Consider the following 15440-nt stretch of genomic DNA (forward strand, 5'->3'; position numbering starts at 1 on the left):
AGCAGAGAGGAGAGGGACGCAATCAATTTCATAGAGAAGAGGAAGAAAAAGGCACAAGTAGATACGGAAGAGAGGGGAAAAAGACGCAAGGAGTTGCCAGAGAAGGTAAGAGGATATTTTTTGGGATGAGACGCACAGTTTGTCATTGAACAGAATGAGAGCGGCAGAGAACTGGTAAGAGGATTAATTAGGCTGTTAGGTGGAGGTGGCTTGTTATGGAATTGCACCTTTGCCTCATCTGCCATTAACAGTAAAAGATAACGGGCTTGTTCATGTAAATGACTTAAACAGCTATTTTTTTTAAATGTCTCCTCTCTGGCAATTTGTCTTATTCCCATCAGGTGTGTTGCTGTTTAGGAAACTATGAAATCGCAGCTATTTCAACACAGTTTGGGAAAAAAAAGAATAATTACACTGATTACAAAACAAATCTTTATTTCTGTGGTAGTGGGGGTTGTGATTAATTATACTATATGCACTGCATCACTTTGAACTGTAAAAAGAAATTGTGCGTCTTGAAGCCAGGTCCCATGAATAACCTGTTGGTACGGATTACTTTTCGAGAAAATGTTTTTCCTTTTTTGTTTTTGCATATTCATCTTGCTGATTGAACGTTCAGTGCATTGCATGCAACAGGGTCTCCTCTGACATTAGTATTGAATATACAGCAGTGTTTTATGCCATTGTGTCACTGAACACTTTATCGGCCAGATTATGAAACCATTTTACAATTTGTTATCTGATACGTCTAAAGTTGATATGTGTGGTTCTATAAAAATGTATGTGATTTGGATTACTTTCCTAGATTTTTAGTTTGTGTAGTCGTGTATTGAACAGATACTAATCCTCAGACAGCCCTTCTTTACAATTTCCCACCAAATTTGAAAAATATATAATGCACTTTAAATCGGCTCCTTTGCAAATAATATTACCTCGTGCATTTTTCCGCAAACTGGTGTTCATTTCTTAGCCAAATGACATGCTTTGCCTCTCCTGCTGCCATGCTACTTTAATTCATTTTCTCTCCACATTCCCCTCCCCCAGCTAATAGCTGAGTGGCTTAATTTTAAGTACTGCCCATGATTGCAATGTGCTACTACGATTTTCCTTGATGTGGAGGATGTAACTCAGCTGTATAGGGGACGGCACAGCGGAGAACACACAACAGTTTTCTAGTCCACCAGTCTTATCTCCTGCAGCTGCGGTAGGTCTGTTTTTTCCAAAGCAGAGTAACTCAAAACTACCGACCTTGGAGGGAAGAAAGACAAGAAGCTAAACGAACTGGAGGAAGGAACGAAAGGAAGAGCGATTCAGATATCAACAGGAGTCAGAATGAATGAGATATTTATACGGGAGGAGATATCAGCGGAAGTGGGAATAAGGGTGGGGCAGTGCTCGCAGCAGACTGTGTGGAGGTGTGCCCATAAAAAGGAGGCACTCACCTGGCTCCATGCCATGCAGCTGCCTGCTGTCACCCTCTGTGGCCTGTTACACATCTGGTCTAGCCAACAGCAGAAAACAGACAATGTTCCACCAGTTGTGTTAATGATGTAGAAAAATGTACAGTGCTAAAAGCAGCTGCTAAAGACTCTACGCTTGTTCCGTCTGTAGGTTGTTTGTGCATGTCTGGTGTTTTGTGGTATACCTTTGTGCACCCCTATCCTAACGATATGAGCAGATACACAAGTATGTCTGCTCTGTGTGTGCTATGTACTGAACCTACGCTCTCCCTCCCTCCATGCCTCAGTAGCCTGCAGCTTGTCCCAGATGAACCCAGTCGAGGGACTGGAGGGGAGGGAAGGCACTGCGCCTGACAATGAAGTGTCACCATCTGTACAACATCCATAAACATACTGCACTGCACACGTTCACACAATAGATCAAGATACAGCTGCTGCTGAAGAGGGCGTGTTGGAGTGGATGAGTGTGTGTGTGCGTGCGCGTGTGTGTGCATCCTCACCGTGGCAGCAATGCCCCAGAGAACCACTGCTGGGGACATTACCATACTATTTAATGCAGTGTAGGGTTTGTATGGCAGTGGTGGCCCGGTCTCTGCACTGTGTTGGGAGCTGCTAGTGTAGCAGGGATGTTGTTGTCGGAGTAGCTGGCTAGACGTGGAGTGTATGATTACTCTCGCTACAGTATGATGCAGAATGTAATCTCCCCCTGGACACGGGCTGGTTAATTGAGCTGTTCCATCAAAGACATGGATGGAAACGGGGATTTATGTGAGGAGAGGAGGACAGAGAATGGAGGGGGAGAGAGAAAAGGCAGCGGAGGATGGTGTAAGCAACATAGAAAAGAAAACGGAGAAAGAGAAGAAAGTGGATTCCCTTTTGAAATGCAAATCACTTTGCATCCTTTAATGCATGTTCACTGCTATTGATATTGAAGAGAGAAGGAGGGATCACATAGGGGATTGCAAAGGGCAAGGTCACAAGGGAGGATGGGCTGTAGCAAAAGAAAGAACCACAGAAGTGAAAGGAGAAAAGATTAAAAGGAGGATTCTGATTGACGAAGATTAAAAGAGAAAAGCAATGTATGGTCAGATAGTTGTGCTTTTTCTCTCTACATTTTTATGGAATGAACATGTCAGAGTCTGGCCTGTTTCCAAATGCCTTTAGTCCTGCAGTTGAAGTGGAGAGCTGGTGTTGTGTAGGAGGAGAGGAGTGATCTACTCTCATTCTGTTAGGAACAACTCCGAGGAAGAGCAGCGCTGCACTGGCCCTTCCCTCCTAGGCCACCTGTTGTTGCCTCAGGGCATCTTTGCTGGTCATCCTGCTCGCCAAACACAGCTATATCAACACACACACACATTACCACCTCTGAATAGGCACAACTTCTGAAACTCGCACAAAAAAAACCCCTCTGCAAATGGCCTACACGCTGCAGAGATCCTGTTGCAGTGCGCCAAATTAAGGATTCTGTAATGTTGCCTCCCCGGCCTGATTACTTAAGCGTCTGCTACTGATCAAAGAGCGCACTTTCCACTTTTGGGGATTCAGCCATTAAAGCAGCGACTAGGGTTAAGAGAGAGAGAACTATCTTTTAGACCCAAGTGTCAACAATAACCGTTTCATCTCTGGTTTCCTTTTTTATCCTCCTTTGAGACTTTTAGTTGTAAAGTTACAAACTCTAAATCGGAGATTCAAAGGCTTGTGAGCGAACTCCCTTGACTCATCTTCCAGTGTGCGTACGCCTTTCGTTTAAAGCCGTGCTTGTGTGCGCAGAGGTTGCATGTGCACCTTCAGGAGGCTGTCAAGATGGAGAGTCAGTCCCCTCCCCAACAACTGGACCGCTAATCCAGGCTGTTTGATTTAGACGGTGCAGATGGGAGTCAGCTCGCTGGGTGTCAAGTGGGGGGGATCGTGTAGACATGCTGTCAGGTTTCGGTGGAGAATACATTGAGGCGATTTAGGGAGCTACGGGTCAGATGGATTGACAGGCCAGCCACGGGTAAATGATAAGAGAATTGACGAGGAGGGAAGGAGGCCAGCAGAATGAAATGTGCAGAGGTGAAATGAAGCAGGCAGGGAGGAACACCTGAAGATGGAAAGGATTGATTTAAAAGGCAGCAGGATGGTACCGAGATGGTGAAAAGGATAAAGACTGTTATGTAAGCTGAGACAAAGTGGAAGAAGACTGTCATGGCAAATTCTCTGAACCACCTTGTTCCAGCTGTCATTTAAGAGTCCTGTTCTCTGCATAGACAGCTCGAGCAAACCTTCCAATCCATTTTTCCTTTTACCGTCTCTGTCTCTGTATTCGTTCCCCTACTCTACCCGCCCTGCAGCTTTTTGGTTTCACTTGTCATATCAGTATTCATGCAGTGGTGGACAGAGAAGCTCACACCAGGGTCTTAATCCAAATAATGACTGAGGCTCCTGATCGCGGTTCCCAGACACACAAAGACTCATAAATCCAGCCCTATTATACGATTGAAGCTGTGATGGAGAATAGGGCACAAATAGAGGCATCATGGAAATGAATTTAATTTGGGCAGAGTGAATTACCTTATTACAGCTTTCAGACGTGATGGTATGAGAGAGTACAAATTGTAGATTTCCCATGTGTGACAAATATGATATTGGTGGTTAAAATTACAAAACTGGAACCCCATAGGGGATATTACTTGAAACCAGGACAGAAATTAATTACTGCCAAACCAATAATGCAATTGGACGCCCCAGGTATTGGAAAAATCTCAAATTGAGGAAATAAAAAAAATAATGCATTCTTTATTACTTTATTTTATTATTATGGAGCAAAGAAATGTCAAACATATAGCAAAAATATAAATCTACACATAATGATTATGAATTAGGGGAGATGTGGATCTCCGTGATTGACCTGGTCTTTGCCTCCATGATGTTGTCCTCGTCCTTTTTCTGTCTCTGACAAAATCATGTCTTTGTCTCGGCAAAACGCAGAATTCCCCTCAGCGTCTGGACCACATGTCAGTGCTATCAGAAAGGCTTTATTGTCCACATCAGTGACTATAATTGGACTAAATTGACCCTTTGTCCAGTGTGTTTCCCAACTCCGTCTATGAAGTGTTCTGTTGATTTTCAAAGATGTTTCTCTGCGCAGTTGCGTGCGTGCGTGCATGACTCACCACTAACAGTAACCAGTATGAGATGACCTCATGAATGAATTAACCTTACATAAAATACCAATGTGGGGTTATTGCCTTTCATTTGTGAAAGATGATGTCAAGTATCCTATGGCCACATTGCTGAGATACAGTAAGTAAGTCTAACGTTTAATGGCTTCTGGGTAAAATAGCTTCACTATTAGATTATGTGCTGCCGTCTCATGCTTCCCAGAACGTTATTAATGCTTTTGTTTTGCCTCTCACTCGTTCTACCGTAAAGCTCTTAGTCATTTAATTGAATACAGAATGCTCCTCTTTATTCTACCGTATGTAATTTACAATAAAGCGGATTTAGCATCAAGCACATTATAAATGAATAACTTTATCTGTTGTATAAGCTGGTTTATTTGTTCAGGACAATATCTCAGACAACTTCGACCATGATACCATTCTGGCTTTGATTACATTGGACAGGCTGTTTATTAAGGGGACATGACAGCATTGGTTTACTAATTTATTGATTAGTTGCTGAGAGGCCCGCTGCATTTTTAATGAAACTCATGGGCATGATGTGTCTCAGAGCTGGAAGATACTTCTGCACCGTTGCTTTACATCACACTGCTCCACTCAACTTTTTTGTTCTGGAATTGTTTCCCCGTGACAATGTTTCTCAAAGTCCTTGGCATGACTTTCATTCTGGCTGGGAATTTGTTGTCCCTTTGCCAACACTTAAGCTGAGGGAAAAAAAAAGATGTATTCTGTGAATAGACTGTCAATGGAAAAGCAGTGATCGGCCACCCTTCATACGTACGGGTGTATCTTTTGCACAGGTGTTTGACAGTCATCAAGTTAAGTCAAATTTATTTCTAAAGCACGTTCAAAAAAACACGAGCTGACAAATGCTTTTCAACCATAAGGCAGAATAAAGCACGACTGTTTAGTGTGGAGGCTGGCAGTCTCTGTTTCTCCAAAGTAGATACATTCTGGCACTCAGGCACTATCACATTCAAGTAGTTTCCATTTCCATTTGTGTTTCTGGAAGCCTGGACTGGATTGAAACATTGAGGCTTATGCCAGAGCATATCCAATCATTTGTAGCATCACAGAAGCACTCCAGAGTTTACTGATCAAGATGATGTTCCCTGGAACTCTGAAAAGCCAGTCTTGGAATTTTGTGCCTCAGTTGTAGAATAATTAAGTCTTCAAATTGAACTGAAAAGATGGGAAGCAATGCCTGGTACGTTGCTGCCAAGAGACAAATAGTCGGGAGAGCAGACATTCAACAACTGTGTTTTGAGGCATTAGAGTGAGCGTGCTGAACTGAATGTGACTGTTAGACATTGACTGAGTGGCACACCTCACATGTGAAACACAGTGTGGTTTGATCGTGTTCTGAATCCATCTAAACTTTCGAAAGGCTTATTTATTTGGACTGTTTACATGTATTGATTTTGTTTCACTTGCCTCTTCCCCACTCTATAGCTACACTTCATTTGAATGAACCATAAATGAACTAGATGGGGCATGAAACACAAGCATCCATGCACGCTTGAACAGACACAGTGGCCTCAAGTACTGCAGGTGACGCAAAGGAAACAGGCTGTCTGTATTTGTCTCCTCTGCGTGTCTCGATGTTGTTGTGACTAGTTTCTAGCAGGCCCTTTATCTGCTGTGTCAGCCATGATATATTCATTACGGTTGGATTACAGAGAGTGGGAGGGGATCAGGTTTTGAGTGGGTTGTAATCCCACACTGTAATCCATACACTGGCCTAATTTAATCTCACCTACTGTGCCATCCTATTACACACTACGCCCACCCCACGCGTGCAGGCACTGGCTGAAGGAGGGCGGATGAGGGTCAGGCCAGGTTAAAACAGGGTAATGTCAGACAAGAGGAGGCATGGAGACAAAGAGGGAGGAGTGTCAGAAAAGAGCTGCAGAGAAGGGAAATTGATTATGAACAGCAGGAGGGATTTGTGCAGAAGTGCAGAGAAACTGTAAATGTCAAGGAGTAAAGAAATGTCAGAGACAAAAGTGTAGACCGATGAGAGTTCGAGAGGTGTGCTCGTTGAGGTTGTTGTTTATGTGTAAGAAGAGTTGTGTTGCTTATTTTCCCTGTAAGCAGGCAGCATCGTCTTTCAGATAAGGAAATGTCTTCTGACTTATTATATATATAGAATATAAATGCTAGAAACTGTGTCTCTAAAATGTCTTGAGTTGTTTTTTTCCCCCTCTTTCTTTTGTTAGTTTAGCCTGTACTGAGAGTGACGGTAGAGATTGTCAAGAAACACGGAGAGAGAGGGGAAAACGTTTTCATGACCGTAAAGATCACGTCATTTTCTCAGCCCACGCATGACTGCAGAATGCCTCAGCTGCCGATGAAACGGATTATTATCGCCTCTTGCTTTCTCATTAACGCCATCATAATTGTAGTTATTGCCATAGCACGTGGTGTATTTTATTTCACCTGTTTGGTTTTGTGTGTATACGGTATTTGTGTCATCATATTTTGGATAACTAGTGTGCCTTCTGCTTACTATATATCGGGATGCCTCCCCATCTCATTGTATTTATTTGGCCAAATTGCAATTATTTTGCATGTCAGGGAGACTGAACACAGTAAAGTAAGGGTTTATGTAACCTATTATGCATTTTTCTTTACAATTTATGACCCACATGCCTCCTTATCTGCTCATAGCCAGAATAAACCAGGCCATGCTAACCTGCTACAGACTCCACGCGCTACCTGAACAGATGGATGTCTGTGAATCTGTTCTTGTTAGCCTCTTTTGAATGCAGACTTTTAAAACAGGTTGATGTTGGAGTTGTTGGAGTTGTTGGCGTTTGCTCCCTGAATTGATCAGGGGCAATTGGGCATGGTGCTGCAGAGAGCCTCCCACAGTGCCCGAGCTGCAATAATGAGACTCTATATTTAGATAAAACTGTCTGTTTACATCAGCCACCATGCTCTGTTGCACAGCGGGAAGAATTGAGCGACTGTATTTTTGTGGCCAAACTTGCAGGGCACACTTTATGTGTCGCGATTTTTGTGAATCATTTGTTGAAGTCTGTGCTGGAGAGAGGACCCACTGATGGAGCAGAAAGCGATAAGGAGACACGGGGTGAGGCTTCTTGTTAATACGAGGAAAAGATAAAAGGCGCAATCCCCAAGAGAATACACAGGAGCAACAAGAAGGGAAAATAGATTTATTCAAAGGGGCAGATGTCACATCGGGGGAAGGAGGGAGATGAAAAGAGAGAAGACGAAGAGCAGAAAACAAACCACATGGAGATAGCAACAGGAGAGAATAGACAGAGGGCCCGGACATTGTTAACGAGCTTAACGAGGTAATTATACACATAAGAAAAGACCTCACCCTCCAGGCCTTACACGGTAGGGTGGGGCAGGAGAGAAGGTGGAATACTGGGGGAGAAAGAAAGGAAGTTTATTATCAGTAACCTTTTAATAATGTTGTAGTTATAGTGTACACTGTTATAGTCTGATTCTGCTCAGGGCGACAAGCAGGAAGTGTGAGAGTGTGGAGGTTAAGATGGGAGGACAATGTGAGAAGATAAAGAGAAGAAGATACAGGGAGCAGAGGGAGATGGGAGGGTAAAGGATAGAGATCCTGTCGCGATTAAAATGTCAGCGCGTGCAGGGGCAGATGCACACCTGCCAAGCACACACACACACACACACACACACACACACACACACACACACACACACACACACACACACACACACACATACATATGTAGCTCACCAGCATCTTCTCAGGCTGTGTACAGAGTGACTCTGACGCTTATTAAATAAGGAGCACAACCCCAAACACAAATAGTAGAGCTGCCTATACTGAACTGACAGGATGAAATCAGCACGTGTTCAGCTGGGATGACTTAATTCTCAATGTGCACCATTTATCATCTATCTTTAAACATCTTTGTAACTTATTCTCTCTTTCTCCATACTCTCCTTCATTCTCACCATCCCTTCAGTCTTTCCATTCCCCCTTCCGTCTCTCCTCCATCTAGTACTCCAGAAAGTCTGTTTTTAAATTTACATGACTGTGTCGTGAACACTGCTTTGACCAGCGCTTGGTTCAGAGGGGGAACAAACAATTCAACAGCAAACGTCAGTGACAGGCTGTTATAGCCGTGCGGCCGCCAGACTGTTCTGTTTTTTGGCCCCCCAGCCTGTCTGCGGTGCCCGTCCGCCTCCACAAGTGACAGACAAGCTGGTTTATCTTTTCAGTTTGAATAAAAGAAAAATACCCTGAGGTGTTTGAGAAAGGTTATCATGCAAAAGCTGTGTTTGTAGGCTGGTGCTCGCTGGCAGGAGTTGCTGACATGCTGTGCGGGTGTCCTATAAAGGAACCAGCACGATCAGCAGGTTTTAAGCCACGCTATCATGGGATGATTTAGATATATGCCACCATAACAGGGCAAGGTAAGTTTATTTATATAGCACATTTCTGCAACAAGGCAATTCAAAGTGCTTTACGTGAAAAACATCAAAAGATAAAGTGCAAAAGAAGCCCATTATATGTGGACATTTAAATACAAGTAAAAGCAGTCATTAAAAATCCAATATAGAAAATAAAAACAAGTTAAAATAGAATAGACAGGTATAAAAGGCGAGGATAAAAGTTACAGTACCGCGTAGGAGGTTATTTAATAAAGGCAGCGGAAAACAGAAAAGTCTTCCCCCTTGATTTAAAAGAACAGAGAGGTGCAGCCGACCTTTAGTTTTCTGGGAGTTTGTTCCAAATATACGGTGCATTAAAACTGAACACTGCTTCTCCGTGTTTAGTTCTGACTCGAGGAACAGACAGCCTGTCCCAGAAGAACTGAGATGTCTGGAGGGTTCCTGAGCTTGTAGATTAAAAATGTATCTTGACCCTAAAACATTCAGTGCTTCTACAGAATATTTTGAAATCAATTCTTTGACCGACTGGAAGCTAGTGTAAAGACCTCAGAAAGCAGGGGATTTAGTGTAGATCTGATCTATTATGTTTTTCCTCTGTGAAGCACTTTCAACTGTTTTTACGTATGAAAGGTGCTCTATAAATAACATTATTATTATATATATGATATATCATATATATATGATGCAGGAGGAGGGGAGCGAGGAAGAAGAAGCGCAGTGAAGCTCTGCAAAACAATATAAATAGAGAGGCGATGAAACCGCTTCCTCCATTATTTTTTTGCTTATTCACTCTGTCTGCCTCCTTGAAAATATAAAGACAGATATACTTGTCACTCTTTTTAACATTCTGATGGGCGATGACGCGCAGACACACACACACACACACACACACACACACACACACACTAGCTGTGGTTGTCTGTTTACTCTCTTTCATATTTCGCCTTGCTGAAAATTGCGGCGCATTCTGGAAAATGTCACATCCTTGATCTCTTTACCACTACACACTGGTGTGTGGAGGGACTGTGTGGGGACGGGGGGGGGGGGGGGGATTTACAGTGACAGGGGTCTGCAGCAGAGACGGGGCTGTGCGCCTCAGATAACACTGCAGCCTTTGACGGAGCTTGGCCCTCCTCTGTTGGAGAGCACAAGCCGCCCCGCCTCAAATAGATTTCCGCTGCGGACTCCATTGGTAATGATTGGATTTAGTTACAGAGCAGAAATGGTTTGCTGATGATAATGATAACCGATGCGATGGGAGTTAGTCTGCCACTTAGGGTCGAGGGACTGTATCGATGCTGTGCCAGCCTGCAAATTTCCCCTAAGACTGGACGGTCTCTCTCAGGCTTGATAACAGTTGATGTCAGCGGTTGATAGAATGCTACCTATAATTGCATTGTGTATGATGTTGGCCAGGAGGTTTTAATGAAGATGTAGTGCAGCGCGGATGGAAGACAATGTTCCATAACCTTCTTTCTATAGGGAGGGAGACGAAGGCTGGGAGGGAGGGGTGGGGTAAAAGAGTTCAGGGAGAGAAAAAGTGAGTTCTATACTGAGTAGTGAGAGGCAATCGGCAGGGAGCAGCGAATAGAGAACAGAAGTGAAAGAGATAGAAGAGCGCAAATAACAGACAGACTTTCAGCAAAGACGACAGTCAGGAACTCTTTCAAGTGTGGGGAGCATAGACATAACAGGGGAACTGGAGAAAGCCAGTGATGGGGGAAGAGCAGGAGATGGAGACGCAGGAGACAGGAGATGAAGGTAGAGAGTATAAAGTAGAGAGACAGAGAAGGGAGGTGGTGGGGTGGGGTGAGAAGGATGAACATGTCTGAGGGGGAGGGGAGAGAAATCATTTCTGCGTGCGGCTGAGCTGGAGTCAGGAGGTTGTCATGGTGATAGCGGGGTGAGGAAAGGAAAGGGAGGCAGAAGTATTGACACCTAGCCCTAGATACTCCACACACACACACACAGACACAGGCGTGTTTTCATGACTTTGGGGACCATACATTGACACTTGCCCGAACCATAACCATAGCAGCCTAATCCTAACCCTTACACTAACATTAACCTAAACCTTACTCGAACCCGAAACCAAATCTTCACTCTAAAATGTAATGATTTACGTTATAAGGACATGCATTTTGTCCTCATAGGGGAAGGCAAGTCCCCATGTGACTGTGTAAACAGATTTATGTGCCCACAAGACGAATAAAACACGCCCAAGGACATATTCTACAACAAACAAAATGAGTCATGCGCAACAATACTGACCTGTCAATCCTAAGTAAACATACACACACACACACACACACACACACACACACACACACACACACACCTTCTCACACAAACCGACAAGCGCACACACAGGTGGTGCTAACAATAAGCTGAGACCATGTATGAAACCCAGCAGCCTTATCACCATGCAAACTCTGTTCCCCTTGTCTCTCTGCTGGCTTTATCCTCACTCAGCCTGATTTGAATCGCAGGCAAATCCCCGTAAACTGACTCGTCTTGCCAGACAATTACCTAAACCCACCTCCAGGTTGCTGCTGTGTGCGTGTGTGTGTTTGCAGGTTTGAGCGACGGTGTGTGTGTGTGAGTCTTCACATGTCTGAGCTTTGCGGTTTTCCTCGTGTGTGTTGATGACACTGAGAGATGAGAGAGGCAGAAACAAGCTGATGTAGAGACAATAAGCAGCTCCAGTGGGGCATTGTTTTTCTAAGCCAGTGCACACACTTACATAATAATAATTTGTATTTGTGTACTACTTTTTTTTTTTTGTGCTCAACAAAACTGCAGTAAAAACCCTCCACACTGCAGTTACTGTTGAAATAAATGTATAATATATCACCTCCTTACACCAGAGGATCTCTGTTTACACAGCAGATGTTGAGATGAACTGAATAAAGGTTCATTACTCTGGCCTACAGTAGTAGAGAGCATGTTTACAGAGAACAGCAATTCACTAAGATGACTTGAATCATGTGAACTTTCCCAACATTAGAAGTTCTGCAAGTCTGACTGAAAACATTTTGAATTCGCACTGACACGATTGACGTGTCACTGCAGTCCGGCGAGAGGCGGTGATGCATAAATGAAATGCAGCAAAGTGCAAACACAGCAAGAAGAAAAAAATATGATTACCATCTTGAACAACAAACAAATCAATAACATGTCTCACTCAGAACATTAGCCCTTATATAAAATGTGGTTTTAGTTGTGTCCCAACAGTAGACAGAGCGCTTGAAGGTGGAGTTAGGATGGATAAATTCTCCACAGTCTATGAAACTGTTATCATTTTTAATATGTTCGTCTGGATTTGGGAGACTAGACTGTTTGAAGAGAGCTGGAATATATCTGTTATTCCTCTTCGCTCCTCTTGTTCCTTCTCATCCATAAACATCCCCATCCTCTCTTTCCTCTCTGATTCCACTCAAAAGACGTTTACTATCTGTTTCGGGGCGTTGCATCTCCTTCCTCGTCCCCAGAAGACCTTGTATTTGATTAGACGAGCACTTAAGGGGAAGTGCTGCTTGTGCAACTTTTAACAAAGTTAATGGGATTGCAAAGAAGCCGTTGTTTGAACTGGTTAATCATTTTGAAAATGCAAATCACCTGGTACTGTGAGCCTTTACCTCCACCTCTACTGTAGTCAAGTAACTTGTGATGTTTGATTGGTATGCTCGTGCTATTTCAGCAGCTGTTTGCTTTTGTTGTAAAGCATTTGCAAATGTTTTTATTTCTTAGGTAGCATTGCTTTGATTGACAAAGCAACTGTGGCAGTGCTGATGTGTGTTGGTACAGTCTGTGCATGGGTGTGTAAGTATGTCTGATGTATGTATTCACAGACGTTCTGTAATGTCATGTGTGACTTCATCCTGCCGCAACAAGTCCAGCCTCAGGCTTGGAAAAAAGAAAAGAAAAAAGAAATCAGCCACTTTCCCACAGTCGTTGAGCCACCGGAGCTCTTCCATGCAAATGTGTTAGCAAAGCAGTGTGGGTAACCTTGCCCTGCCAGCAGCTCATTTCCCTGAAGTGGTCGAAAAGGAGACCTTGACAAATGTTTCTGGCAATGTCTGAATCTTAGCAATGAGCTGTCTGCAAGGGAAGCTTAGGGCAAGAAAAACCCATTGTGAAAACCTGTGGTTAATTAAGAGCCTGACACAAATGTATTTCTTCAAAACAAAACCATCTCACAAAATTGCGTTCGGTAAATTAGTTTTCTTTCTTCAGTAAGAGTGTGTTTTTTTTCCACAGAAAAACGAGTATCTCAAATGTCTAACCTGTTGTGATGGAGGTCGTAGGTCACGTATACACACTCCGCCCCTCTCCTCGGGGTGTGGCGTGCCGATTGTCCCTGCGGAGGCGGCCACGTGTCCTTGCGTGTCACACCAGTCGCTGGCAGCTAAGTCCTTCAGCGCTATACGGGACACTTATCACCTGACCCGAGGGACCACTCCCTCCTCCTCTCTGTCTGCTGAATGACTGACTGCACAGCCCCTCCTCAGACATCACTACCTGCAACAGCCCAAACCAACCTGCCCCCACCAGCACACTCGATGCAACCCAGACACACACACACAAGGGCACACGTTTGCTCCCATTCACACCAGATCATCAGATAACCGTAGTGCCACAGCCTTCTCTTTGAGGCGCGTAGCTTTCTCTTCAGCTGCTTTATACTGTATTTATGGCTGACTTGAATAACTGTGACCTGTATGGAAAAATAAAGTAATGTGTTGTGCTCTTTCATGTATTCCATGGTTATTCAAGAATGTGCTTCAGTGGCTCATTTCCCTCTGGTGCTGTATACTGTTTGTGTTGTTCCAGCTGGTTTGTCATCTCCAACAGTGTTAAGCTGCTGCATCTGGTTGGGCTAACACTGATTGATACTACACTGATGTCAGCTTCTTTTTTTTTACCGGCCCTGCCTGCCTCCAGTTTGATCCCCAAAGGTTTTACAAGCACACACACATTAAAATTGCCTTTCACATGTCTGATCTCCCTCTAAATGTTCTCTCTGAGGGATAAATGGCTGCATACAAACACGTTTACTGAAGGATCTCCACTGAGCTTCCCTTTACACAAACGGCGTGTGTCGTCACAAAAGGTACAGCAAAGAAAGTGGCAGTGAAGGTCAAAATGCACATCAAATAAGAAAGCACACAAGCCAGACTGCTGGCTCCAGAGGAACGGGAGAAAAGGGGGAGAGGCTGACTGTGAGAGATAAGGAGAGGGAGAAATCAAGAGCTGTAGGACTGAGCAGGAGACATAAAAGGAAGCAGGGAGGGGAACAAGGGAAGGTCACTCCTAATGGCTAGTCCATGTGATTTCACAATGTCATAATTGCCCCTATTTACTCAAGCTAACGCTATGAACTATCTACATGCACTGAACCATTCGTCAACAAAAAAGTACATTCGTAAGCTGTAGCCGTTCATGCTGTAGCCGTTCATGTTCATTGCATGCTCCTATACTGCACGCAGAGTGCATAACAATTTGCCTGTTAGAATGTTCGGTGTTCATGGCGGCGCTTGTGTGCATTGCATCTTACGTCTTCTGCCCGACACGGAGGGTGTGTCCGTAATTACTGCGCTTTGTGCTGCAGGCACAGAATCTGACTGATGCTGCTGCTAATGAAGCAAATGACGCCCACAGGCAGCAGCGCAGCAGTGTAGGATGTGTGTGTGTGAATGTATGTATGTATGTGCACGTATAAATACATATCTTTCTCATTTAATGTACAGAAACAAGTTAATTTGTTTCTTTGTTCTTGTCTATGTTTATTTTTCCAATGAGACCGAACAGTCTGTTTTCTTTCCATGTCTATTGAGATTGCAGGTGAATTGAAAAGGAAATTTAAAAAAAAGGGATTCAATATTGCAGCACGGCCAACATGTGTACATTTAAAGTTCCCATACAAAAGATTACAGCCATGATTTTATCCACGCAAACACAAACACCTACCATTCCGTTTATTTTTCCTTTTTGTTTATTGATAGCATACAATTTCATGTGACTATATGACTGACAGGCAAGCCATAAGCAAACGACCTTATCAGCTGTGGACTTAAGTGAGCAGCAGCTAACATGCTAGAAGCAGCGAGAGCTTTAGGCGGCACTCCATCTGCAAGACCGGTTCCATTAGCCGACAAGAGACATTATCTGACCTGCTGACATACAGGCTGATCTTTACTGATACACACTGCAACACACACAGATTCATGTACACACAAACACACACGCATGCAGGGAATACGATACACGATTACATTCGGGGTAACACCCCTGTTTTTGATCATTGCAGAGCTCTTACTGGTCAGTGATCCCATAACCAGATCTCTCCCTTCCCACATCTGTCACGTCCACTTTTTTTCCTTTTTGTTCTTTCCATCCTACTGCTTTCTCTCTT

The 15440-nt window shown here is 43.7% G+C and overlaps 1 protein-coding gene across 3 annotated transcripts in view; it reads left to right on the top strand.

Moving 5' to 3' along the window:
• l1cama (L1 cell adhesion molecule, paralog a) overlaps positions 1-15440 on the top strand; it is a 37911-nt gene continuing 22471 nt past the window's right edge. For all 3 annotated transcript variants that reach the window (XM_079272970.1, XM_079272972.1, XM_079272971.1), the window contains exon 1: positions 1-105. The gene's annotated coding sequence lies outside the window, so the exon portion shown is untranslated. The remainder of the gene's footprint in view (positions 106-15440) is intronic.

The sequence above is a fragment of the Melanostigma gelatinosum genome (genome assembly GCF_949748355.1).
Source record: "Melanostigma gelatinosum genome assembly, chromosome: 8".
Classification (NCBI taxonomy): Eukaryota; Metazoa; Chordata; class Actinopteri; order Perciformes; family Zoarcidae; genus Melanostigma; species Melanostigma gelatinosum.